Here is a 24,681-nt window from a genome sequence, read left to right as displayed (position 1 = left end):
CTCTGGAAAGAACTGAGACTGTTCTTCCTTCTTCGGATCCCTGCATTAGAACTGTATGTGCTTGCTTGTTTGAGGAGAAGGGAGATGGGTGGTAAATGTCCACATCCTAGCCCCCCACTCTCCTTTGGTTATTTCATCTCTGCAAACAAAGGAGTGGTCCTTTTTATTTTTTCCTCAGAGCCAGAGCTCTACTGGACAAATATGTTTGTTTATTACACAAGCAACATTACATCAACAACAATGAAACTGAAAAGGAAATATTCACCTATGGTCTGACCACCCTAACACATCAATTATGTTTCTACTTTTCCAGATCCGTTCCCAGTTTTTCATACAACCGGCCCATATAAATAAGCTTAGCATGATTATCAAGCAATAAAACCACAAGCCATTAATGGCATTGTGTTGTTTCTGGTAGCTATAGAAATCAACCTATAAGTAGTGAACAACTTCAGAGTCAGCTTAGTTTCTCACCTGTCATCTTTTAGAGGACAAATACCCACTGTATTTACTATGTGGATCTTGAATTTAAAGTTTCTGATGTTATGAATATGGCAACACTTTTGTTCATTTAATTTGCAAACAACAAAGAATATAATACTGGGGCTATACTGAGATGAACAGGGAGGTTTCCTGTTCTCCAGAGTTTGTAGGCTTTTGGGGAAGAATGAGCAGATAATTTCAGTGCAACTCAGTAAAGCCTCCAGAGTAGTGGTTCTCAAACTTTTTGGTCTCATGATTCCTTTATGCTCTTAAAAAAATCATTGAGGACTCTAAAGAGCTTTTGATGATGTGGGTTATGTCTATCAGTATTTATAGTATTAGAGATTCAGACCAAGATATTTTAAAGTATTTATATGTTTATTCATTAAAAATAATAAACCCACTATACGTTAACATAAATAAGATGTTTTTATGAAAAATAACTTTTTCTAACCCAATAACTTAGTGGGAAGGGTTGTTTTATATTTCTGCAAACTCTAATGCCTGGCTTAATTGAAGGCAGCTGGATTCTCAAATCTGTTTCACACATTCCATCAGCTGTAAGAGCAATGACGTCACCACATGTCATGTAGCCTTTGGAAAACTCCTTTTATGCTTGTGAGGGAATGAATGAAAAAGATAGCGTTATTATGAAAATAGCTTTGACCTCATAGACCTCTTGAAAGGGGCCATAGTTTGAGAATCACTGTTCATCTTGAGGATAGACAGTTGAAGCATAAATGGCAAATATGTCTTTCTCTGGAAAAGTCTCTGATTTAGGCTGTCACCTTCTTCAGGCTGTTACTGAGTGAGCCCTTCACTTCATACTGATGAAGTCCCCAGATTCACTGGCCTACTCACTGCTTTAGTGTTTACGTTGTTAATAAAACTAGTTGCTCCCCATCATAGATAGATGGAAGATTCCCTGCCTTCAAATACCTCTTTCGTAGTTTTTAGAAAAATCCTAAGTGACAAAACTGCCTCCATAAGACATCCTGTTTTGTTTGAAACCACAATTTGAAATAAGGGCATGGAAACCACTGAGTGACCTGGTTCTTAAATGGGTTCATTCACAGTGCTGTGCAGGTCGGCAGACATTTAATTCATTTCAGACTTTTATGAGGCAATTACAGTGAGCACCTACTATGTGCAAAGTACTGTGCCTGTTATTTATCAGTTTACCTTTTTCTGTTAAAACCTGCCTGTATACTTGCAGACCTTACTCTGGTCATAACTTATAATAGTTTCCCATCAACAACCAAACAGTGTGATGATACCAAGTCCTGTTTGGTCTTTTCTTAAGATATATGAAATAGTGTATCTCTCATTCTAGTCCTAACTGTGTAACTTCACCTCGATGGGCCTCAATTCCTATATTTGCTTTCATTCTTCCAGCACTAGTTTAATACATTACTTTTTCTTCTTGATTTAACATGTTAATTAATAAGCAGAAAACTACAGACAATGCTTTATTCATTTTTATATCTGCTCTCATGGCTGGACTTTGATAGTCTGATTATAATGATATCCCACTATATATCTTTAAGCAATTTTTATCTAATATGTAATTTTAATTGTTGCATTGCATTGATAGCAGCCATGTTTATGGTTAAATAACCACAGAATTCTAAGCAGTTTGCAGAGTAATTACATGGAATTTGTTAGAAAGCTTCCTTAGGTTGAGATAGGTTTTTGGTAATCAGGCCTGTAATTTATGTTTCCTTGCTCTACTCTCTGCTTTTTCAATGGGACTTTTCACTGTTTAGTCTAATTTTTAGGAGCACTCATAAAAATAGCTATGACTAGTCTTTTTTATTCTATGTATGCTGCTTCCTTTTATTTCTCTCACAAGTTAAAGGTTTTTTTTTAAAAATTACAGCTACAGCATACCATAGTCATAATGTAATGCTTGATTCATTTGACTTGGTCAGCAAGATCTAGAAGAACAGTAACACTTTTTTTGGCATCTGCTAGCCAAGTATGAGTATAAATCTGTGTCTGCTTTATGTCCTTGTTACTGAAGATACTGTCATCATCATTGAGATCATTTAGAGACACCATAAATGGGTCCAGATCCAGAAAACTGGGTTGCTGTTTTCCTTCACTGTTTGAAACAAGAATTAGGGCATGAAGTGATGGAGAAGGCTTTAGCTGGTGTCAGAGGAATATACAGTAAAAATGGGGGTGAATCAGAACTCTTCAACATCTGAACAATCTTGTTTGGCTCCCCAGGGGTCAGAGGAAGTGAATTAATAAGATGCAGATCATCAATGACCTACTAATTATAAGGAGGTTGGGAGCTTTTAGCAGAGAAACCTAAGGATCCTAAGAGGAGCTTATGAAATTCTCGGATTGAGCAGAGGGACCAGGATTGGTACAAATCTTTTTTTAAAAAGAAGGAAGGGCTTCCCTGGTGGTGCAGCGGTTGAGAATCTGCCTGCCAATGCAGGGGACATGGGTTCAAGCCCTGGTCTGGGAAGATCCTACATGCCGCGGAGCAACTAGGCCCGTGAGCCACAACTACTGAGCCTGCGCGTCTGGAGCCTGTGCTCCGCAACAAGAGAGGCCACGATAGTGAGAGGCCCGTGCACCGCGATGAAGAGTGGCCCCCGCTTGCCGCAACTAGAGAAAGCCCTCGCACAGAAACAAAGACCCAACACAGCCAAAAATAAATAAATTAATTAATTTTTTTAAAAAAAAAAGAAGGAAAAAGAGCAAAGAAACTGAAAGCAGTTTCCTAGAAAGAAAAACTGCTGAAAGGCAAGGTTTCAGAACTAGAAAAAGGTCAGTCTAAGAGCTCACAGGCACCGAGCTTGGGGAGTAAGGCTACAAGGAGAATATTTTCATTTTGAGACCATGGAATCTGGGCTAGGAGACTCTGCACACTCCAATCAAAGGGCCAGGTGGAGACTTAAAAAGGTGCTCAGTCTAGGCCCAGGAGAGGAAATCAGAACTAACAAGGGAGTGACAATAAGGACAGCATGTGTAAATTTGGACCACGATAATTACTTAGAGCCTGAATTATATGTTGTTACTTCTTCAGTGCTGTATTGTCAGTTAAGGAACTTTCTAGAAAGAACTATTGGATGATGGATGTTCATTGAATACCACTAAGCTTATGCTTCCTCGTCCCCCATTTTAATTTTTCGTATTAAAAAGTATCTACTCAGATCGATTTGTCTTTTTGCCATTTACTGAAATAGATTCCTTGCTTTGAATATATTATAGCTATCATGAAGAAACTTAAAAAAAAAATTACTGTGAGTATACTACTACACTAAAGAGCCTACTCACTTTTCTTTTCATGTTCTTCTCCCCGCCTCCGCACTCTGACCCCTCAGATCAGTGTTTTAACATTTTTTTCTTTTCCAGACTTTCCATTTTGATTGCTACTACACCAAAAAAACAAACAAAGGAAAAAAAACTAGCCTGTCTTTCAACAGATTGAGACTTCAGGTCCTCGGCAGACTGGAAGTTTCATCTCCCTGATCCATCAAGGCCTACCTAGGCCTCCCATAGACATGGTGCCTTCCCCGGCTGCCTGGGAGAAGTATTCAAAAAGCCACCCAGCATGTGGTACCTTGGATTGTCACAGATTGAGTGTGCTCCTATATTCCTGAGAGCACCTTGCCTTGTACATGGCATGTAGAGCCGCCTTTAAGTTTAAAGTTGATGGTAATGATGATATTGGGCTTGTTCCCAGGTTCCTAACATTTTTGACTGTTTATCATTCTTTCCATTCCTTCCTCCCCCTCTCTGTGGTTGATTTGGTACTCTTTGTGATCTGTGTTCTTCTGTATCATATTTGTTTGCTCCACCATGGTAGCCTTCTTTAGGATAGGAATGGTGTCCTCTCTACTGCCTATTCCCTGCTGCCCCAGCAGTAGATGGCAGTAAACAGTGCAGGTGACTGGGTGACAAGGGCCAGGCAGGATGACTGACAGGGAGCAAGTACGCTCACCAGCACCGAGGCACAAATGGGAAAGAGGCAATAGAATACTGTGGGGGGCAGGGTAGTGCTGGGGGAGAAATTCAGATTTTGGAGTTCAATTTTCAGACCTGAGTCTTGGCTTCCCCACTCTACCTAGTGTGACTGAGCAAGCAATTTAACCTCTACAAATCTCATTTTCTTCATCTGTAGAATGGGGATAATACTGGAACCTCCCTCATAATAGTGCTGTTCCAAGGATCAAGTAACATAATCTATACAAAAGCTCCTAGCATACTGCCTGGCACAATACATATCAGTTACCACTAGAAGTAGGAAACTGTACCGATGATGACAGTATAGAAGAACGTCTCAGCCACAATGGGATGCCTCATGTAATGGTCACCTGGGAGAGACAGAGTCCGAATTCACACTAGAATGAAAGATATTACTCCATAATCTATTTACTGTGATCTATCTTCAGGCCATTCATGGATCTTTTCAGCCATGCACATGGTTTGCTATACTGATTATCATTGGTAGGCCCGGGTTTCTCGGCTTCGGCAGTACTGACATCCTGGGCTGGATGACTCCTTGGTGTGCGGACTGCCTGTGCATTGCAGGGTGCTTAGCAGCACCCTGGCTTCTACCCACTAGATGCCAGAAGTAACTCAGTACCCCCAGCTGTGTTGTGACAATCAAACAATGTCTCCCAACATTGCGGAAAACCTGGGGGGGAAATGTCGCCTCTGGTTGTAACCACCACTTTAGGGCATAGTTGATTTTTTGGAAAACTTCTGTTAGATCTCTTTGTGTCAGTTGTCTCTGACATTCATAACTCTTCACTGTTTGCTGCTCAAATATATTTGGGATCAGTACTTCCCATTCCTCTTTTGTTCACAGATCTACGCCACAGCTCTTCTCCCTTCCTGGAACAGAACGTGCTCTGAATGTGTATTATCCAGTGAAATGCCAGCATATCACAACGGATACTAATAGCTGATTCTCCCAAAGCCTCTTTGATGTTCTGCTCCTCTTTCTCCTGTTCTTTGTTCCTTGCGTGTAAACGTGCAGTAACGTTCTCTGCTGAGATAATATGCTCCTAGACTTGTCTGCCTGGGGACTCAGAGGTGGGGTGGGCTGACGGATGCAGTCTCTTTCTGTATGTGCTACTGCTGGGCTTAGTTTCCATAGTGGAAAATGTGGAGAAGACTATTGAGGATATTTTATAATGTTTTTTGAACATTTCAGAAAAAAATACAAATAACAGGTTGAGGGATACCCAAATTATCTGAGAAAAGTTATTTGAGGTTTTCATACTGTTGTATACTTAACTTTTTAATTATACAAAGTTTACTTTGCTCAGTTTTAACTCTTCAAGAAAGTCTGAATTTCAGTCTTGGATTTCAGATTAGCATTCCTAAATATATACGTCTCCAAATATGTATATTAAAAGGTATAGGGTCCTACCTCATCCTTCATATGCCAGTTCCTCTTCCCCAACCTATAACCACTGATACTAGTTTCTTACATGTACTTCTATAGTGTCTTTATGAGTAAATAAGCAAATACAAATAAAGATTCTTAGTCTCTCCCTTTTTTATACAAAAAATAGCTTACTATAAACTTTCTTTATCCTTCACCTTGATTTTTGCAGTGAAACGTTTTCTTGGAGATTTTTTTTTTTTTAAGATTTTTTTGATGTGGACTGTTTTTAAAGTCTTTATTGAATTTGTTACAATATTGGTTCTGTTTTATGTTTTCTGGTTTTTTGGCCCCAAGGCATGTGGGATCTTAGCTCCCCGACCAGGGATCAAACCCACACCCCCTGCATTGGAAGGCGAAGTCTTAACCGCTGGACCGCCAAGGAAGTCCCAGAGATCTTTCTATTAGATCAGTGTTCTTAAGCAGGGACAGGAAAAGGGAATAAAAGTTAACATGGCTGCTAAATAAATCTTTACAACTTCATGCTTAAATAATTAAAATTTACAGGATTTTTGAGATGAAGTAACATAGAGAAACAGGAGTCATATACTTTTGCTGTTTTGAATTTTTAATATTAAGATAAAGTGTAATAGTAATGTTATTTGATTATAATTTTATAACAACACCTTAACTGATGTATATCTGTTTTTATAATGCGTGTGTGTAGCATCTGCATTTTCTTAGTTAAGAAACTGAAGCCCAGGAAGACTAAATAATACCATTGTTATGGTAGCCCTGGTACCAGAACACAGACTCCAATTCCCAGTTGCTATCAGTGTGGGATTTAGTTTATAGTGAAAAAGAAACAAGCATACTGAGGGTCTACTCTGTGCCACTTGATCTTACTTAATCCTTAAAACAACCTGATGAGGTAAGTATTATTCCTATTTTACAGATGAGGGTAAGGACCAAAAAACTAAAATTTAGAGAGGTTAAATAACTACCAAATAGCACAAATAACCAAACCAGAATAAAAATTCACTGTCTACAAAGCATGTGTTCTTTTAGCTTAACCAGTCTACATGCTAGAAAGCCCAGACAGAGTACTGACCTCAGAAGAGTTTCCTCTTTCTCCCATCTCATGCTTTTAGTATCAATTTGTTCATTCATTCCTGCACTCTAGGTCCCTATCCCATTGACTCCCTGACCCCTCCTACCTTTGCTCAGTCTGCTCCAGTCATACCAGTTTCCCTGTTGCTCCTTGAACACAGCAGGGCCTGTGGCTTTTGTACTGGCTGCCTTCCCAGGGGGCCGCTGGACTCTCTCCCCTAGTTCATGTAGTACCACCTGGCATACTATATTTTACTTACTTGATCATTGGCTGTCTCTCCTACTAGAATGTAAACTTCATGTGAGTAGGGAGGTAGGGGTGGGTGTGTTGTGTGTGTGTGTGTGTGTGTGTGTGTGTGTGTGTGTGTGTTTTATTCAGTGACGGGTCAAGCAGTTGTCTGTTTTATTCAGTGCTAGATTTCTAGCTCAAGAACAGTGCCCAGTATTTGCTTGGTAGTCAATAAGTATTTGTTAAATATTTGAACAAATACCTATTCTACTTTTGAACTAGGTACCATGTTAGGGTATAAGTGTGTGACTGTAAGCAAAAGACACATAGTACACTCACCCTCTGTATCTTCAGATGCAGAACCCATAGATAGGGAGGGCTGACTGTACTATATCATTTTATATGAGAGACTTGAGCATCTGTGGATTTTGGTATCTGTGGGAGTCCTGGAACCAATCCCCCTTGGATACTGAAGGATGACTGTAAGTATTCAATAGTTCTTTTCCTCTATAGTCATTGAATAACAGTTATCATTTATTGAGGAATTATCATATGCCATGTACCATGCTAGTCCCGGAAACAGTCATAAGAAGCAAGTACAGCAAGTCCCCGACATATGAACCTTCAAGTTGCAAACTTTCAAAGACATGAATGTGCATTCCATCAGTGTCAGGCATGAGTGAAATTGCAGCTTGCCCTCCTTCTCCTATTGCTGATGATCCTTCAGCTCTACCATCACCCACCTCCTCTCCCTCCTCCAGTCAGTAACTCTTCTTGCCTGTTCACTCGATGCCAGCCCCTACATGCCAGCTGTTGTGCTGTACTACTGTACTTTTCAAGGTACTGTACTGTAAGATTAAAAATGTTTTCTTTATTTTTTATGTTTTTTATGTACATATTATTTGTGTGAAAAGTATTACAATCTATTACAGTACAGTACTATATAGCCGATTGTGTTAGTTGGCTACCTAGGCTAACTTTGTTGGACTTACGAACCAACTGGATTTATGAACAAGCTCTCGGAACAGAACTCGTTCGTATGTAGGGGACTTACTGTATTATTATTCTCATTTTACAGAAAAGCAGTTTCTCACCACCATGACATACGTCCACACCTTCTACCTCATATATCTCATATACCATCCTCTCCAGTGAATTTGTGTGTTGTAATATTCTGCCTGTGAAAGGCACAGAAAATCACTACCACTTGCAATCCGCTGTTTTGACACTGTATTTTCTGTAGGTTCATGGCTACTTTAAGCTTGATCATGAGATATTAGCAAATATTCTCTTAATCATTGTAATAATAAAACAAGTTTAGTCATTTGGCATAAATTCATGATTATTTTTGGATGGTTTAAAAAATTGTGACTTTGCCAGTAATAACATCTCATGTTCCCTAGAGGAGGTGGGTTTGTCATAAATACCATTTCCGTAGAACATTTCAAGGAACTTAAAGTTCTCGGAAAGTATTTTTAGCAGGCAGCCTTTTCTCAGACAGACTTCAAGGGCATAATGCTGTATACCCTTAAAAGTGTGTGTTGTATGTGTTTTATTAAGAATATTTGTATGTATTTCTTATTGCAAAATTCATTTATATTTAGATGTTCCTTTTGTATCTTAGTGGATTGAGGAAAACAGAAATAGATTCTTTAGAAAAGCATTGTGATGTAGCTACACAATTTTGTTTTTTATCTCCTTTCATCCTTTTTTTTCTCTTCCCAGATCACAGGTTATTTTCATTCAGATATTGCAAATAGATATTTTGGAGGATTAGTATAATTCCTTTCTCTTAACACTTATTCTTTGGTAGGTTGTTTTTCTTTCTTTTATTCTTTCTTTTTTAAAAAGTTACAAAGAATATATCCTTTTCCAAATCTTACTCTGAGCCAAAAGAAAAAAAAAAATTTTTTAAGCCCCTAGTTCCTGTAACTCTTTTTTTACAAAAGGCTTAACTCTTTTATTTGGCCTTCATACTTTAATTCACTGGTGTTCAGTTTGTAGATTTAACATAAAAGGCCAAAGCAGGGAGCAATCATGTGCCAGAGTAGATGAGTTCACTGGTTTTCACCTCCCTGTCGTCTGGCTGCCTGCACAGAGGCAGCGGCTAACATGGTATGCTTGGGAAACCAAACGTTTCCTAACTTGTTAGTGGGAAATTTAGACTTCAGAAACTTAGAAACCACAACAACAGAGGCTTATGTTTTATATTTTATTGTGACTACTGAAGTCACACAACTTGCCATGAGAAACAGGCTAGATAGGAGTCCAAAGAGCATAAAATGTGAAACATTTTGATCCCTAGAGAACTTCCTTCTTTTTCCCCTTCCATTTCAGCTATAGCAAATCAGTAAATAAGGAGGGCAAAGGAAGTAGAACATTTAATACCATTAAACAGTATTTGGAGGTCGAGGCAGTTGGAAGATGAAGGTTGATGTTTGGCCTGACTGCCTGCTGAGCAAACAGTGAGATCCTGAACCACAGTGAACATCCTCCATCCACCCGTACTCACTTTTCCTAGTTCCTGAGGGTGATTGGTTTCTGTCTCCTAAATGATGTTTTGGAGAACTAGAGTTTGGGCCATATGTAAAATTTAATTACAGATAGGCGGGAAAGTTTTATTCTCAAATCTGTTGGAATGTAACTGACCATTTTTCTTGTGGTCTTTGCATGTCCTCTTGCATACATTTTAAAAATTAAAATTATTTTGGTCACCTAACCTTGTTTAATTTTCCCTAACAAACAGTTCAGAGCATTTAGGTTACATTTTCCTTTTCTGCCACTTCTGAGCACTGAGAAGATAGAAAAGCATGAACACAGAGTTTGATCCTATTTTCTCTCTCTAAGTTGGGTTCTTCTAAGATGAATGTGTTCTAGAGAATATTTAGCTTGTGTAGTTAGGGGCAATTCCATCTTAAGATGTTACAGTGGTCTGAAACAGTCCTGCTAGTGGTGAGAGCAGTGACTTAATACTTTACTTACCTTGGCCCTGGGCCTGTCTGCAGCTGATTTTGTCCCTGCGCAAAAGTTTTACCCATTTAGTTATGTTTATCAGTATGAGAAATTCTGTTTGGAAAAAAATTGATGAAAAGGCTATATAGTATACCTTGTGTATGTGCTATATGAATACCCATCCATTTTTGCCCTGACCATATCTTACTTTTGAATTTTAATTAATTTTAAGATTTGAATTTTGAGAGAGGGCAAACTATTTCACGTTTGCAGTAGTTGAAAAAAGCGTTGTTGAAAAAAGCACTGACTTCAGTCTCCCTCACTTTTAAAGTTTACTCATTCACAGCTAAAAACAAAAAAAGCAAAACCCCGATTCTCAAGCAACAGAAAAGCCACTTTCAGAAGAGCCATGTATTCAATGGACAGGGAATGTTGGACCAAAATCTGCTGTTGACTTAACTCTGTGACCTTGCCTCATCTACCTGTTACCTCAGCTGCAACATGGGGAAAGCAATACAATTTTGTCTCTAAGGTTTACAAAGCCTTTACTGATCCTCAAATCTCAGTTCCAGAGGATAAAAACCACTACCAACCTTTAAAGTCCTTTCCCTCCCTTCTTTCCTATATAGCACTATATACAAATTCACATGTCAAAAATGTATATTCCATTCTATCAGAAGAGATTTTATGACTCGTCAAGTCTCAGTGGTTCATAACTATACAGGAACCTTAATTGGAATTTCATGGGATTCAGATTTATTTTTGGTTCTTTATATGTCAAGCGTTTGTTGTAGTTCAAGATTATAAGTGTTCTGTAAAAGTACAGAAGTAAATCTTTTGAGTGTCTGACACTTAAAATGTTATGCTAAATTGAAAGTATAATTAAACTGAAAAATGAACACCTAGGAGGAAGTATTTGACTGGTAGTTTCTGAAAGGAAATCTTCATTATCTGTGGCTAGGATCTAATATAAGCTATTTAGCCCATGTTGTAAGATTTGTCTCACCTATTTGTTTTATATGTGTGCCTCTCCAGCATGGTAGGACTTTCCAGGTAAAACAGGGAGATTCCAGGCCAGCTTTTAAGCCTTTTGCTCTCCTTGGTCCTTTACTCAGTAACTTGTTTTTTATTTCAGTTGACTAAAACTTCTTTAGGAAAGCTCATGTGGGTTTCTCATAGGAGGGATTCCTTTCTAGCAGGGAAATCAGGATAATGGATAACCTCACTTTTCAGAGTGGCTGAAGTTAAGTACTAGAGACATGGATTTTCTCCAATAAGCTTAATCCTGAGTTCTTAACTCTCCAATAAGCTTAAACATGAGTTCTTTGGGACTGCATCCTACAAAGCACCTCCTCTTTGGCCCTGAGACAGCCCCTTGTGCCTCAGCCTGGAGGAACCCAATAGCACCAGATGATGATGGAGCATCATTCTTAGGGGCAGACTGGCTTAATATCTAGAAGAGCAGTAGATTCCATTTACTGTCTGCTGTGGGTCCTGCATGGTGCCAACTGCTTTATCATCACTTTTAATCTTCACTTTAAGGACTGAAGTAACTGTGGAAGTCCAGGTTGTTCTAAAGGCCAAATAATGGAATTTAAAATCAGACTTTGGGTGTTCTGATGCTGGATCAAGCCTTCTTTCTCTTTTTCCCTCAGATTCCCTTTTCACAGTAGACTTCCAAGGGATAAATCTGCCATCATTTTTTGGAATGCTACATTTACATTTCACTTTCCATCTTTTCCATGATTGTTCCCTAACTTGTCTAACCCTGGCTGGTTCCCCTTTCTGAGTTCCCACAGCCCTTACAGTTTTGTGACACAAATACTCTCTATTGTTTTATACCACTTTCTAATTTGTTATATCAGTTTTGCTCTTGAACTAACTATAACCTCCTTAAAGAATCTGATACCTCTGTATCCTCCACATGGGTCTGAACTTGGTACATACTTGATGACCAAATGATTTGAGAGGTGAGAAGACCCATTTCTTAGGGGAACATAACTCCCTCTTAGGCTGAATGATGCCTACAGTTCTCAGAATTTACTCTAATTATTATGAGAGCTGAAGAAGGAGAAGTAGAGTTTTGTTCCTCCTGTTCTTGTCACTTTTGAGGAGGGAGAACCATTCAGTGAAGTGAATTCACCTGGAGACAAATTTAAATAAGTCCAGATGGGGGTAAACTAGCCAAAGAATCTTAACTTACCCTGTGATTCTTTGCATCTTTGCTCAGCCCAGTGAACTTTATGAGAAGACTCTTGTGAGGCATAATTTTAGGGGAGATGAGTAGAACCCCAGTCATTTAACAAAGTTGTTCTCATCTTTATCTAGAAGACCTCAGTCTGCCCCATATAGGCAGTTGTATGATAATACTGAACCTCAAACATAATGTGTTTCTTTTAATAAAAAGAGTGTTTAATTCTCTTGATAATAAATGAATTGATATTATTTTTAAAGAACAGATAATCTTCTCATTTGCAGCAAAGGATTACTTTATACAGAACTCCACAGAGTGATTCACCTCCTCTGCCATTCCCAATTAACTGACTAACAAGCCAAGGCTAAGGGACTTGCACAGTATCTCACTGCAGGCCATTTGTCTTCAGCAGGAAGGAACTTTCCCATGCTCTCCCCAAGCTCTTAGGCTAAGCAGCTCCATCCTTTTCTTCAAATGTAACAACAGCAGTCACTTAAGTCTTGTCAGACCAAATGTGATGAATATTTTACATTCCTCTTATAATTTCTGCTCAGAGATTTGTTTTTGTTTTGATTCACTTAAAAGAGAATTTTAAAAAGAGAGAGAAAATTTAGTTCACCTTTAAACTTTTGTTCCAAGACTGGTGGGCCATGAGATATGATAAATCTGGCAGATTTACTCCTGTCAGAGTCACCCATCTTGAAGGTCTGAGCTCATCTTTTTTTTTTTTTTTTTTTTTCTGAGCTCATCTTTGCGGCTGCTCTTGGTAGGATGATTTGGAGCTCTCACAGGCTCAAGGGCTATAGTTATGTGAATTTTGCCTCTGGCTTAAGAGTGGACTTTTTCCTCACATTCTTCCCATTTTCTTTAGCTGACTTGTCTCTCTAATGATAGGATCAGTAGCTTATATTTTTATATAGTCTTTGACTCTACATGATCAGAGTTCCCTCAGGGGTTATTGTGCACTATTCTATCCTTACCCAACATTGAGAGATACTTACAGTGGATGACAGTGTTCCCGTTTTTTAGGTTAATGGAAGCCAAGGCTATAGGAGGCTTACGCAGAGAATGGTTGGCAGAGCCAAGAAGAGTAGAACTTGATTTACGAACCATTATTCCTACTCTTTAGTCTTAGCATTGAGGTAACACTATTTGTCCATATCAATTTAGTGTCACTAGTAAACAAGCTTGGAGACTGACTACATTTGCATTGTATTTTTTTAAAAAAACAGTCCCACATTGTTTATCTTTATTTTTATGTACAGCTGACCTGTATTATCTATCTTGCTTTATCAGTTCATTAAAAAAGAGCCCGAACAGGACAGTGATCAATGATTGAAACCACTGTGCAAGAGCTGCTGATGATCTTAGCCCTTGTCATCAACACAGTAGGTGTAGCTGTGTTAGGGACATGGTGTGGTGTGTGGAGAACTTAGTTGCTGGGCTTGTTGTCCTGCCTTGTACTTATAGCACAGTGTCTGGTAGACACTCAGTTAATGTTTGGTGCTGATAAGGAGTTACAAGCCCTAGGCTGGCTTCACAGGTTGACACTGGCGTTACCTAACTTTGAAACTATAGAAAAATTATTCCTTTTCTGTAAAACCTGGCAGATGAATTGACTACCCACAGAAACTTTGGAATCAAAGTATATACTTGGGAAAGGGCAATCTGCTAATTTCTAGTTATTGCAAGGACAAACTGTTTGGACCCCATGAGTGCAATTCCCAGGCGTTCAGCTGAGGCACAGAAATTAGGGAAAAACAGGGGAATACCCTTCATTCAGGACAAAAACACTGCACTCTGCTCTTTCATATTTTGCTTCCCCTCCAGTCCTTGCCCCGGGGCAATTCACCTGGTACTCTTTCACCATCTTTATTCTCATTATTTTGGGAGGACATTAAAGTGAGGTAGATGGAGGTGGGTAGACAGAGAAGCATCTGACTTGAAGTCTGCCTACACAACACATACTGTATAGTAAAAGCAGATTTCACTGCCTCGACTTCATCTGAGCCTAATTTGTTTTCTGGTTTTTGTGTTTTATATGTCAATTCTATGTGGTTACTTCAAATAGTGGCAGAGACTTGTTTTGAGCTCCTGAACAAAATCTAGAAGAAGGGGCCCTTCCTAACCCACTGTTTCCAGAAATACTCTTTTCTTACCAAATAAGAAGCTTCCAGGGTGTAATTTGTTCATATATTTATCCAGTACCCTTCCTGGCCTGGTGACATACCTACTAACTATAGCTAGGTCTTTTTCCAGGTGCTAGGGATAAAGTTGGTAGCAAAACTGACCCTCAAGGAGTTTACAGTCCAGGAGACAGACAATAAACAAGCAGTTAATATATAATTTAATGTCATGTAGCAATGCATGGTATGAAGGAAAGTAAAGCAGGTAAGTATCTCCAGGAGCTTATAGCCCACAGTGACTTCCTCTAAAGTTTTTGGGAGGGTTGTTTTAAAGGCACTGAGTCACTGAGTTTTGAAAGGGAACCTACTAGCTGGGGAGGTCTAGGGAATGCAGAATGCTTATAGTTGGAAGATGCTGCGAAGAGGTCACTTGTCAAGTTAGTGGATCAGACGTAAATGGCTTTAACTATAACTATAGAGCATACACTCTTTGCAGGGCACCTCTCAGCTTTTAGGCAGAGTGAGCTTTGCCGCCCAGAGGACCTTTAAGTACATTTATTATTTGTTTTCTTTGTCCTCCCTTTATCACCTCCCTTCCATTGTAGCCTGGTTGAACTGTATTGATTTTCACCTCCCTCCTTTCCCTTTGTCTTCTTACTGCTTGTACTTATTAACAAGAACTTTGAACCTTTCTACTTTCTTTTTTTTTAATGGGTTTTATATCCAAATTAACACCTACAGTACCAAGGCTTCTTCTGGGGCTTCTGTTCTCATCTTTTCCTACCATTAATTTAAGGAGAAACCAAAGACTACAGCCTAAGAATGCAGGGGGCCCTGGCTCTGCCTTTGAGTAGCTCTGTGTCACTGAGGTAAGTCACACTGTAGACATCAGTTTCTTCTGCAAGGTGAGGCATTTGGATCAGATGGCCTCCAGGGCCTCTTCCAGCTATAAAGTTCTGTGGACATTCCCTGTCAGGTCTGTGTCCGTGTGTGTGTGTACACTCTCTGGGGCCTGGGGCATCCCACTGTCCATAAAGAACTTACCAAGGCACTTCTCAAACTCACATCTGTGGGACTGAGTGTTTGCTATTCTGACATAATATACACTCTTTTACTGCTGATGACTGTGCTCTAGGCTAGAATCAGTAGTTACCATAAACCGAAACAAGGTGTTTGCACCTCTACCTGTCCCAATGATGGCTACACTTACCTACTTACTCCTGCACGTACCTCCTCACCCATCCCCCCATACACAAATGTATCATTTCCTAAGCTAGTCATTAAAAAATTATAATTGTATCTTTAAGAGTTAATCTTATTTTGGAACCAGTAGGGCATAGGAATGTGAGGATGGTCAGACTGGAGAAAAAATGCTGCTAATGTTTTATCCTCTGTTCTTGGGCTCAGAATGAAAACTGCTGCTGTCCTATCTAATCTGCTAAATTAGAATCTCATGGAACAAGCATGAAAAGGGAGTCCTTCTCCCATATCTGAAAAAGAACCAAGCAACTTTCCTTGGAGAGCCTTCCCCACTTTTATTTGGCCAAAGCTTTCCCAGTCAGAGGTAATGTTAGTGCAGAAGAAGGCCAGGGAGAGAGAATCTCAACTCTGTTTTTAAGAAGAGGAATGTAGGAGGGCTTAGAGAACAGTGTTGGTGATGATCTGCTAGGAATTAGTGTACCTCACACTTGAAGTACAAACTGACTGGCCAGAGGAATTTCTAAAAGTCTTTGCAGCACACATTAAACATAAGTGATTGAGTTGGTGACCCTAGTGATGGCAAAGGCAGCCATAGAGATATTTCTTTGAAAGTTTGTGATGCTTGCTGAATATGCAGTCTCTTCATCTTTAAATCCTTATTTAAACGTAATTTACCGAAACTAAATCAGTTTATATTGAAGCTAAATTCACAGTCAAATGCGAATTAACTAAACTCTAAAAATCATTTAAAATTAATGATATGCCCAAGAGGATAAGGTGTGTTAGATTTTTCAAAGATAATGACTGGCTGTATGACTGGCTGTGTGGGTAACAGATCTCAGTTCTTGAAGCAGGTTGAGACCAATATTGCTTTACATCCTTTGATTATTACTTTACAATATCCAGTCTTTTATAAACAGTTCTCTTCCTGCCCCGCTTCCTTTTTCCCTTTAATAGGAGGCTGTATTTTTTTTTTCTCTATTCACCTTGTAAAAGCATTCACTTTGCCCTGAAGCACTAGATATAGACAGAACATGACCTAAGAACAATTAATGGAATTTTGTTCTTCTCCCCCATTTTCACTTTTTTTACCTCAAAATCCATTTATTACCAGAGGCACTTTTTTGGAGGTAGCAGCGTTTTGAGAAAGCAGATTAATGGGAATTGCAAGTGGACTTGAAAATTGAGAATCTCTAAGCTTATTTGTATTTTCATATTGACTGTTACTATAGACTCCATCACAACATTAGGAAAATATCACAGAAATACCAGGGCTTAACGGGTAAGGTTAATCACCATAGAAAGGTAAATTAATTTATTAATTATAAAATTAATATGTGCTTTATCTGGAGATGTAAAAATGCACATTCATTCAATCCAAAACATTTTTTCCATCATGTAAATTATCCCAAGGACTAAGAAATGCTCACTAAGAAAGCCCACTGTGAGATAATGTATCCACGATAAATCTTTTTTAACTTTCAATTTTAAAAGGGGTTTTAATGGGTGATTGTTCTTTGAACTATGCTTTAAGTTAATAGATGGGAAAAAGTGTGGACTGTTGAAGTGTGTCACTTACAATTTTGTTTTAAAATTGATGCTTGCCTGTTTTACAAAAATAAAATGCAGACTCTGGGAAACAGCTGTTAGGGCTTTGATAGAGGTTATGATTTTCAACAGTTGAGCTGTAGTTTATGGTACAGATGGTACTTTGGGTATAGCTGAAACAATAATTGATGGTTTCTGTTTCCCTCCTCCTCTGTTAGATTCAAAAGAGTGGAATACCTTTTTCCCAAGACAGGAATTTTTTCAGTTTCCAATTACAGCCTATATCAAATAAACAACTTTTCTATTGCATAGTCTGTACTTCTCCACAGTAACCTGGGTGTTGCCCCCTCTCTTCTCATTATGGTAGGCTTCCTTAGATTTGAAATAATAGTTTTGAGGAAATGCTACTTCTCAGTACTAACCTGCAGTTTGTAAAGCCTATCTTCAGGCCAAGTAACATATAATTTTTCTTTTAGAATTCTAAAACCAAAGCCTTGCATTGCTTCAAACAAAATTAGCAAATAAAACAAAACTCCTGTGAAGCAAAAATGACAGGCACTAGTGTCATATACTTTAAAAAACTCAACCACAGGAATTACTAGAAATACAGATATATCCCGAATTTTGAGCAAGTAGAAAACTATGTTTCAAATGATAAGTAAAACATAGAGACTATTTTAAAAGCGAAATAATTCTTTCACACATTTTTTTTCTTAAGTTTGTTTTACAACATATGTTCAGACCAAATAAAGTTTGAGTGATAAATCATTTTTTCATCTCCTATTCCAGTGTTTTAAATTTGACATAGCATATTTTGTTTTCAATTCCTCTGCTGATTTTTATTCTGAAAAGTAAAGTAAAATATGTAGATTTTCGGCATCTGCCAGTGGTTCAATTATCATACTGTAAGGGTTCGTTTATAGCAATAGTCTATTCAGGGTTTAGACGTAACGAATTATGGTTCAAAACGCCACTGATTAACAGAATTCTTGTATAGGCTTTACCTTTTAAATTAGTATTTCTACATAATAAACTATTGTCCAATATGTTACTGTAGAGGAACTAGCTTTATCTTTAATTTGCATTGCAGTTTGTCATTTACCCACTGACTGGAGTTGAAGTAAAAAGAACTCAAAACTGTGAGTTACTTTCTTGTACTCATTAACATTTGCTTTTAAGACAGAATAGCGTTTGTAGGATTTTTTGAAGCTTAAAAAGTGCTTTACTTTTTAAGTTAGATTCATCCTAATTACAAGATGTATTCCTAACAGGGGTTTTCTAGTCTTTTATATGAAGATTTACGAAAGAGGGAGGGCATTGGGGGGGGGGGGTTAGAAAGCCACTACCTTGTGATAGTGTTTCGCAGTGTGCTCTTGTAAGACTTAAAGGAGTTTGAGTCCTAGGAGAGATAAGATCAGGAGATAGAGTTGTTGTAGTACAATATACTCTCCCCACCCTTTCCCCAAAGATTTCTCAATACAGGCAGGATACCATGTATAGCTTATTTGGAAGGCGTCTGTAATATATAGTCATCCCTCACCTCTCTACATTTAAAATTAAATCCCAAATCTGTTTCCTCTGTCGGAGAAAACTTTTCAAGTTTTGTGTGAGTTGGGAAAGGTTTTGAACCTAGAGTTCATTGGACGCGCTTTTCGAAACCTGTCCAGTTCGTGATGCTGATAACTTTAAAAGCCACCTACAGACTGCCTAGCTCTCAGACAGCAATCCCCTTGCTGGAGCTGAGCGGCTCTCCCGGGCTTACCTGAGTCGCCTGCGCCGGGACCGGGCGGGGGCCGGGCGGGGGCCGCAGTCGCGCGGCGCTGCGAGTGGGCTGTGCGCGCTCCGGGAGTCGCCCGAACAATGCGAGCGGGGCGCCGAGCGCGCCCGGCCTATGGGCGTTACGTCACTGCGCTGCCTTATAAGGCACTCCGCGTGTGCGGCGCGGGCGGCGGGGGCGCCGGTGACAGCCAGATCCGCGGCGGCGGCGCTGCATCGCGCCCCGGCTCCGCCGACGGTCGGACCGTGTGAACGCACCGTCGGTCCCGGCTCCCCGCGGAGGGGAATGGGCGGAGGGCCGGGGACGCTGGCGCCCTCCTGCCGGGCTAATCGAGTCATTGGGGGTCAGGGTTGATCCGCTTGTAACTTTCCTCCCTGTGGGGCTCTAAAGCTTCTGTTATTGCTTGGGATCCTTAAATACACATCATGTTATTCTTATTTATACTTTAGTAAATACGTTTTTGTTACATTTGTTTTTTGGTTGCTGGGGAAGAAGGCGGCAGAGGGAAGCCAGAAGTCTCAGTCTCTCTTTTTCTTTTGGAGACATCTCCGGGAGTGATTTAGACTTCAAACCTTCTCTTTCCTCTTTGTAAAGAGTAGGGGTCCTCAGAGGATAGTATTTTATTTCCTGATGATGTAACTACCAAACAATTCTTCAAGTGGTGATGGGAAGGCCAGATGAAATCTTATTTTTTTCAGTGTTTTTCCTGAGAGAACCTCCTTGTTCCTCATTTCTGCATGCCTGTGTTTTAACGAAAGTAGTTAAAACTAATCAGTTTATATGGCAGGGAAAATACTTATTAAAGAAATTTAATGTTCTGTGCTGTACTTTCAAGACAAAGTATAAAAATAGAACTTTAGAACCAGGTTTAATTCATCTGTTCTTTTCTACAAGCACACAAAATAAAACAAAATAAAAAAGACCTGAGAAGAAAAAAGAAACTGACCAAATATGACTGAATTAAGCCTGTTACCCTTTACTAGGGGGGCAGATTTACTTGTGTAAATACTTTTTCTTGTAAATGAGAATTAGCCTCCTAATTGCTTTGCACATCAATAAGAGAAGTAATCTCTAAAGTCCTAGCCAACTATATGAATCTGCTAAGTAAATTAGAGACGTGGCTGCCTCATTTGTGAGTTTCAGATAAACTGAGTAGTTTAAATAACTTGAGTCTATTTAATTTTTTAAATTACATTAAAATAGGATTGCTTCCTATTATAATGTACATGTCTGTAGAATTATTGTTTCCATATGTTTTGTCAAACAGAAATAATGAAAATAGTCTGCCTGTTTCTTTTCTTTAGTGTGGAGTGGAGAAAGACTGGTTGCAGAGAATTTATAGTTAGCAAAAATGGCATGGAGAAAAGATGCAGGGCACAAAAATAGGCATGTATCATCTTTAATAAACTGTGGGCTCACTTTAACAGTTCTTCTAGATCACTCTACCTGTCTACTGAGAAGCGTATTAAACTAACCCCTGCTTTTTGTATATACTGTTTTAAGAGAAGTGAATGATTATACTCTTCAGCTGAACTTAAGTTTTAATATTTGATTTGCAGTTTCGTATTAACATTTTAGATGTTGGTTTGTTAAATACACTTATGAAGTGCATTTAAGTATTTTTAGTCTCCTATGCTTGCCTTGTACTGATTAAATATCCTTTGAGATTTTTATACTTTGATTTATTACAAATGAGATAAAATGACTGTTATGAAAGTTACATGAAGCATAAACACCTGAATCTCAGCTCCAAACTGGTAACATAAAGTACCTCTACCCAAAGCTAGCATTTTTGTAACTTGTTCTGCCTCCTTTCCCCTCTGAAGGATACAGAGGCTTCCTAACATTTGACACTACGTTTTATTTCTTTCTTATACTTTTGTACTCATGCTTTGCATTTATGTTCATGCTTTTGACTTCCCAGTTTCCCTGTAAAATATGTCAGTCTTATTTCCTCCTTTTCTTTAGCTGAAGTAACTGAAGACTAGAGAAGTTAAATGGCTACAAGACTTGTCTAGGGTTCTTGAAGCAAGAGAAAAGGAGATTAGTACTCCCACTTCCGAGTTCCTTGCCTGTGCTGTTACTCGCTGAAGCACTGGCCTCTGAAACAGCTATGACTCAGCGTTCCAGCTGAGGTCATGGTATGTGGCCACTCTCTTCAGGAATCAATAATAACTCTCATTTGTTGAGCTTTTAGTTCATACCAGTCACTGTGCTTAATGCTCTACATGCACTCCATCATTTAATCTGCGTAACACATTTTGAGGTGGTTTTATCCATACTTTTCAGATGATGAAACACATTTGGAAGGGTAAAATTGCTTGACCAAGGTCACACTGCTGGTAAAGTAATGAAAGCAAAAATTTGAACCAGTGTTATTATATATACAGCCTTAGTCTTGTCTTCTCTTAAGGATTTGCTCAGAATCTCTCAGAGGTGTTGCTAGTAAAGAAATATTCTGATTTAACTGAGAAGTTTGTGTCTTTATTTTCCAGACTGATGTTGAACTAGGAAAACTAAAACACACTCTTTGTAGGCCACACACCAGAGCCACCCTGACTGTGTGCTGAATAACCCTAGGGAGTGTTGTTTACATTGGAGACATTGTGGATTTGTATATTTACTAAGATAGTTTTCTTGAGGATGTTGGCAACATGTTCTAATAAAGTTAGAATATTATAAAAATTTTCCAACAGATGAAAGTCAGAGGTCTTGAAGAAGGGGAATCTTTATCTAACTGACACAAGGGCACCCTGGGTCTTGTATTGCACACTCCAGCCAGCCATTGGCATTGTGCTCCACTGGGCACATGAGTAGATTTTTATCTCCTTTCCTTTTCCTATCAACATTCTCTTTGCAATGCAATTTTTGTTCTCTTAGCTTCTGACATATATTTATTATGAAAAGAATAGAGTTATGACCATTGTGTCTCAGTCTTGGCTGAGAAGGTTTTACTTCCCTTTTTACTGAAAATTTTGCTATCCAGTTGCTATATGACTCTTCTCATTTTATAATCAGGAATTTCCTACAAATAAGTATACCTGCAAATAAAAGTCCTTTCTACAATTAGTAAGCTGAATTTATGATCTAAATCAGCAATAGCTTTATCATTTGGAAATGGCACAAAGGAATTTTTCTACCAAGCTAATTGCTTTCTAATGCAGAAGAAGGGTTTGTAGGTGACAAGGCTGGAAACTAGGATGTATCCATTTGATTGAACGGGATGAGGTCTCTTTTGTTAGATAGCCAAAAACAGTTGAATATCAGCAGTTTCCCATGGTTCAAGCTGTTGCCAGGAGGTTATTACAATGACCACATCAACCAATGTTAGTAGTAGTGTCCACAATTATTTAACTGTTTTAAAATACATTAATGTGTTACTAAACATGTCAGAGCCAGTTTCTCTTTGTGAAGTGACTGCTCTTATTTTCTTTCTTGTCCTGTCTCCCTGCCTTTGTTTCTTCTTGTGACTGGTAAAGTCTTTTGGTCATCTGAATAAGTGCCAGAGAAGCAGTATTCATAATTAGCTGAACCTTTTCTAGAGCTGCCCACAATTTTCACTATTGGTTCTTTCATCAGGTAAGTGGCAATGTGCATTGCTCTCTGGAAGCTCTGCTGCAAGCTTTGGGATGGTAACACTCACTTTGCATGTGACATTTTTGCTCCTTCGCCTCTAAAAGAGTATATGTGGAAACACTATAACATGCAAAGAAAAACAGCAATTCTTATTATGGGCGTGGTGCTGTTATGAGAAGCTGAACAGAGTGGGGATATAGATCCAGGATGGCATGGGGAGAGGCAGAATGCTGTGGTCCTGCATTGCATCAGCCTGCAGTTGGATTGGCCGGAGTGTGAGCCTTTGGTGCTAAGATATTCCTCCGGACAGAACATTCTAACATCTCACGCACAGACTTCTTGCAAAACGGCTTTGCCTCTGAGCATTGGGCAAGCCTGCCGTAGATGTGGTACTGATCGCTTCTCTGCTTCTACACAATTTTGGAGGAAGGCTAAAGAGACTGAGCACCACGGGTGGGCAACTGTGGAACGTAGAACCAAAAGGAAAGTCTGAGGGTGAAAGCAGCTTCTCTCCATGCCAGGGACAATCAGTTTTCTAACCTACCTCTTCCTTTCACTCTTCTTTCTGTTCCCCAGGTGATATCTGCCTCGCTCTGTACACATAAATGCCTGCATGAAATATACCACATCCCCAGGCAGCACAGCACTTACACTGTGCACGGAGAGCTTAACCAGCAGTTAATGGGCTGCAGTGAATTTGAATTTACATACAGACTGTCTCACTCTTACCTGCAGCCCAGATCTCCTGTCCCAGGTCTCCATAGTCCTTGACGTTTCCAGAGGCTCCTCAACTATTCCTATTCTTATGTTAGCTGACTTTGATCTTAGAAAGGTACCAATCCCCTTGAGAGTTAACTTGGGCTGATAGCAGCAGTGTCAGTGGTAATGTTAGGGAATGGGAAGCCCTTTATTAACATTAAAATGAATGCTATTTTGTGGCTTTAAAAATTAACTTAAAAATAGTTCAGTGCCCATGTCATAATTTGGAAAATGCAGAAAAGTCAAAAAGACATTTTACAACTAGTTCTACCACATGAATACTGCCAACTATTAACAATTCCATGTACTGTGTTTCCTTTTGGTCTTTTTCTAAGCATTTGTAAAGCATAATTGTTTCATACTTTGGGCCATAATTGTGTATTGTTTCTTACTTTTTACCTTTTTATATTATTTTAATTATGTTCCTGGCTTTTCTACAGACATTGGGTCATTTAAAAACATATATTTGCATATTTTCCCTAGAAATGGTGGTCATAAAGCCAACCACTGACATCACCATGGTTTTTCTTTAACAAGTGTGAAACAAGGAAGTCCATATTTAATGGAGACTCTTCTGTTGATCAGAGACCTCCTATTCTTGGTTTACGTGGGATGCTATGAGTTGACTATGGGACTCCAGTGAGCATGCCAGTAGGTGAGCAGAATGACCTGGGGAGAATGAAGGATTGATAATATGATGCCACCATAAGATTATTAAATGGGAAGCAGGAAAAGCCTGCTATTTAGGTCCAGTCCATTTGCTTATTTATTCCTGCAAACATTTTGTGTTTCCTTGGTAACTAATAATAGTTTTGTGAAATTGTTGAACTCACAAGTATTGCTGCAAGAGTAAAAAAAAATCCTCGAATCACAGAAATTAGATGGAAAAGACCTATTAGGTCATCTTCTTTGTCCCTTGCCAGTACAGATTGTTCTTAATACTTTGTTCAATCTATTTTTTTAAAGGGACCTTGTAAACTAGTTGGTACTCCATGTCTTTTTTAAGTAATGCGTTTTAAAAGAAACTACTCTGACAGCTTTTTCCGTATAGTTGTGAAGCTTGATTTCAGGCTAAATATTTTTGGAGGAAGACCTATGGTTTCAAAGTACAATTGGGGACTTTCTTGGTGGCGCAGTGGTTAAGAATCCACCTGCCAATGCAGTCGACACGGGTTCAATCCCTGGTCCGGGAAGATCCCACAAGCTGCGGAGCAACTAAGCCCATGCGCCACAACTACTGAGCCTGCGCTCTAGAGCCCGCGAGCCACAACTGCTGAGCCCACATGTCACAACTACTGAAGCCCGCATGCCTAGAGCCCGTGCTCTGCAACAAGAGAAACCACAGCAATGAGAAGCCCACATGCCTAGAGCCCG

At 39.1% G+C, this 24,681-nt stretch overlaps 2 protein-coding genes across 6 annotated transcripts in view; one reads left to right on the top strand and one right to left on the bottom strand.

Moving 5' to 3' along the window:
* Positions 1-24,681, top strand: part of CMSS1 (cms1 ribosomal small subunit homolog) — a 392,335-nt gene that overhangs the window by 38,405 nt on the left and 329,249 nt on the right. The window lies entirely within an intron of this gene.
* FILIP1L (filamin A interacting protein 1 like) overlaps positions 1-24,681 on the bottom strand; it is a 121,453-nt gene that overhangs the window by 31,874 nt on the left and 64,898 nt on the right. Inside the window, exon 1 of one of the 3 annotated variants that reach the window (XM_007164040.3) lies at positions 18,958-19,098. The exons of the other annotated variants lie outside the window; for them this stretch is intronic. The gene's annotated coding sequence lies outside the window, so the exon portion shown is untranslated. Of the gene's footprint in view, positions 1-18,957; positions 19,099-24,681 lie in introns of those variants that run through there. 3 annotated transcript variants of the gene reach the window in all.

This window comes from Balaenoptera acutorostrata, chromosome 4 (assembly GCF_949987535.1).
Source record: "Balaenoptera acutorostrata chromosome 4, mBalAcu1.1, whole genome shotgun sequence".
Taxonomy (NCBI): Eukaryota; Metazoa; Chordata; class Mammalia; order Artiodactyla; family Balaenopteridae; genus Balaenoptera; species Balaenoptera acutorostrata.
This window is presented reverse-complemented; position numbering and strand designations above follow the sequence as displayed.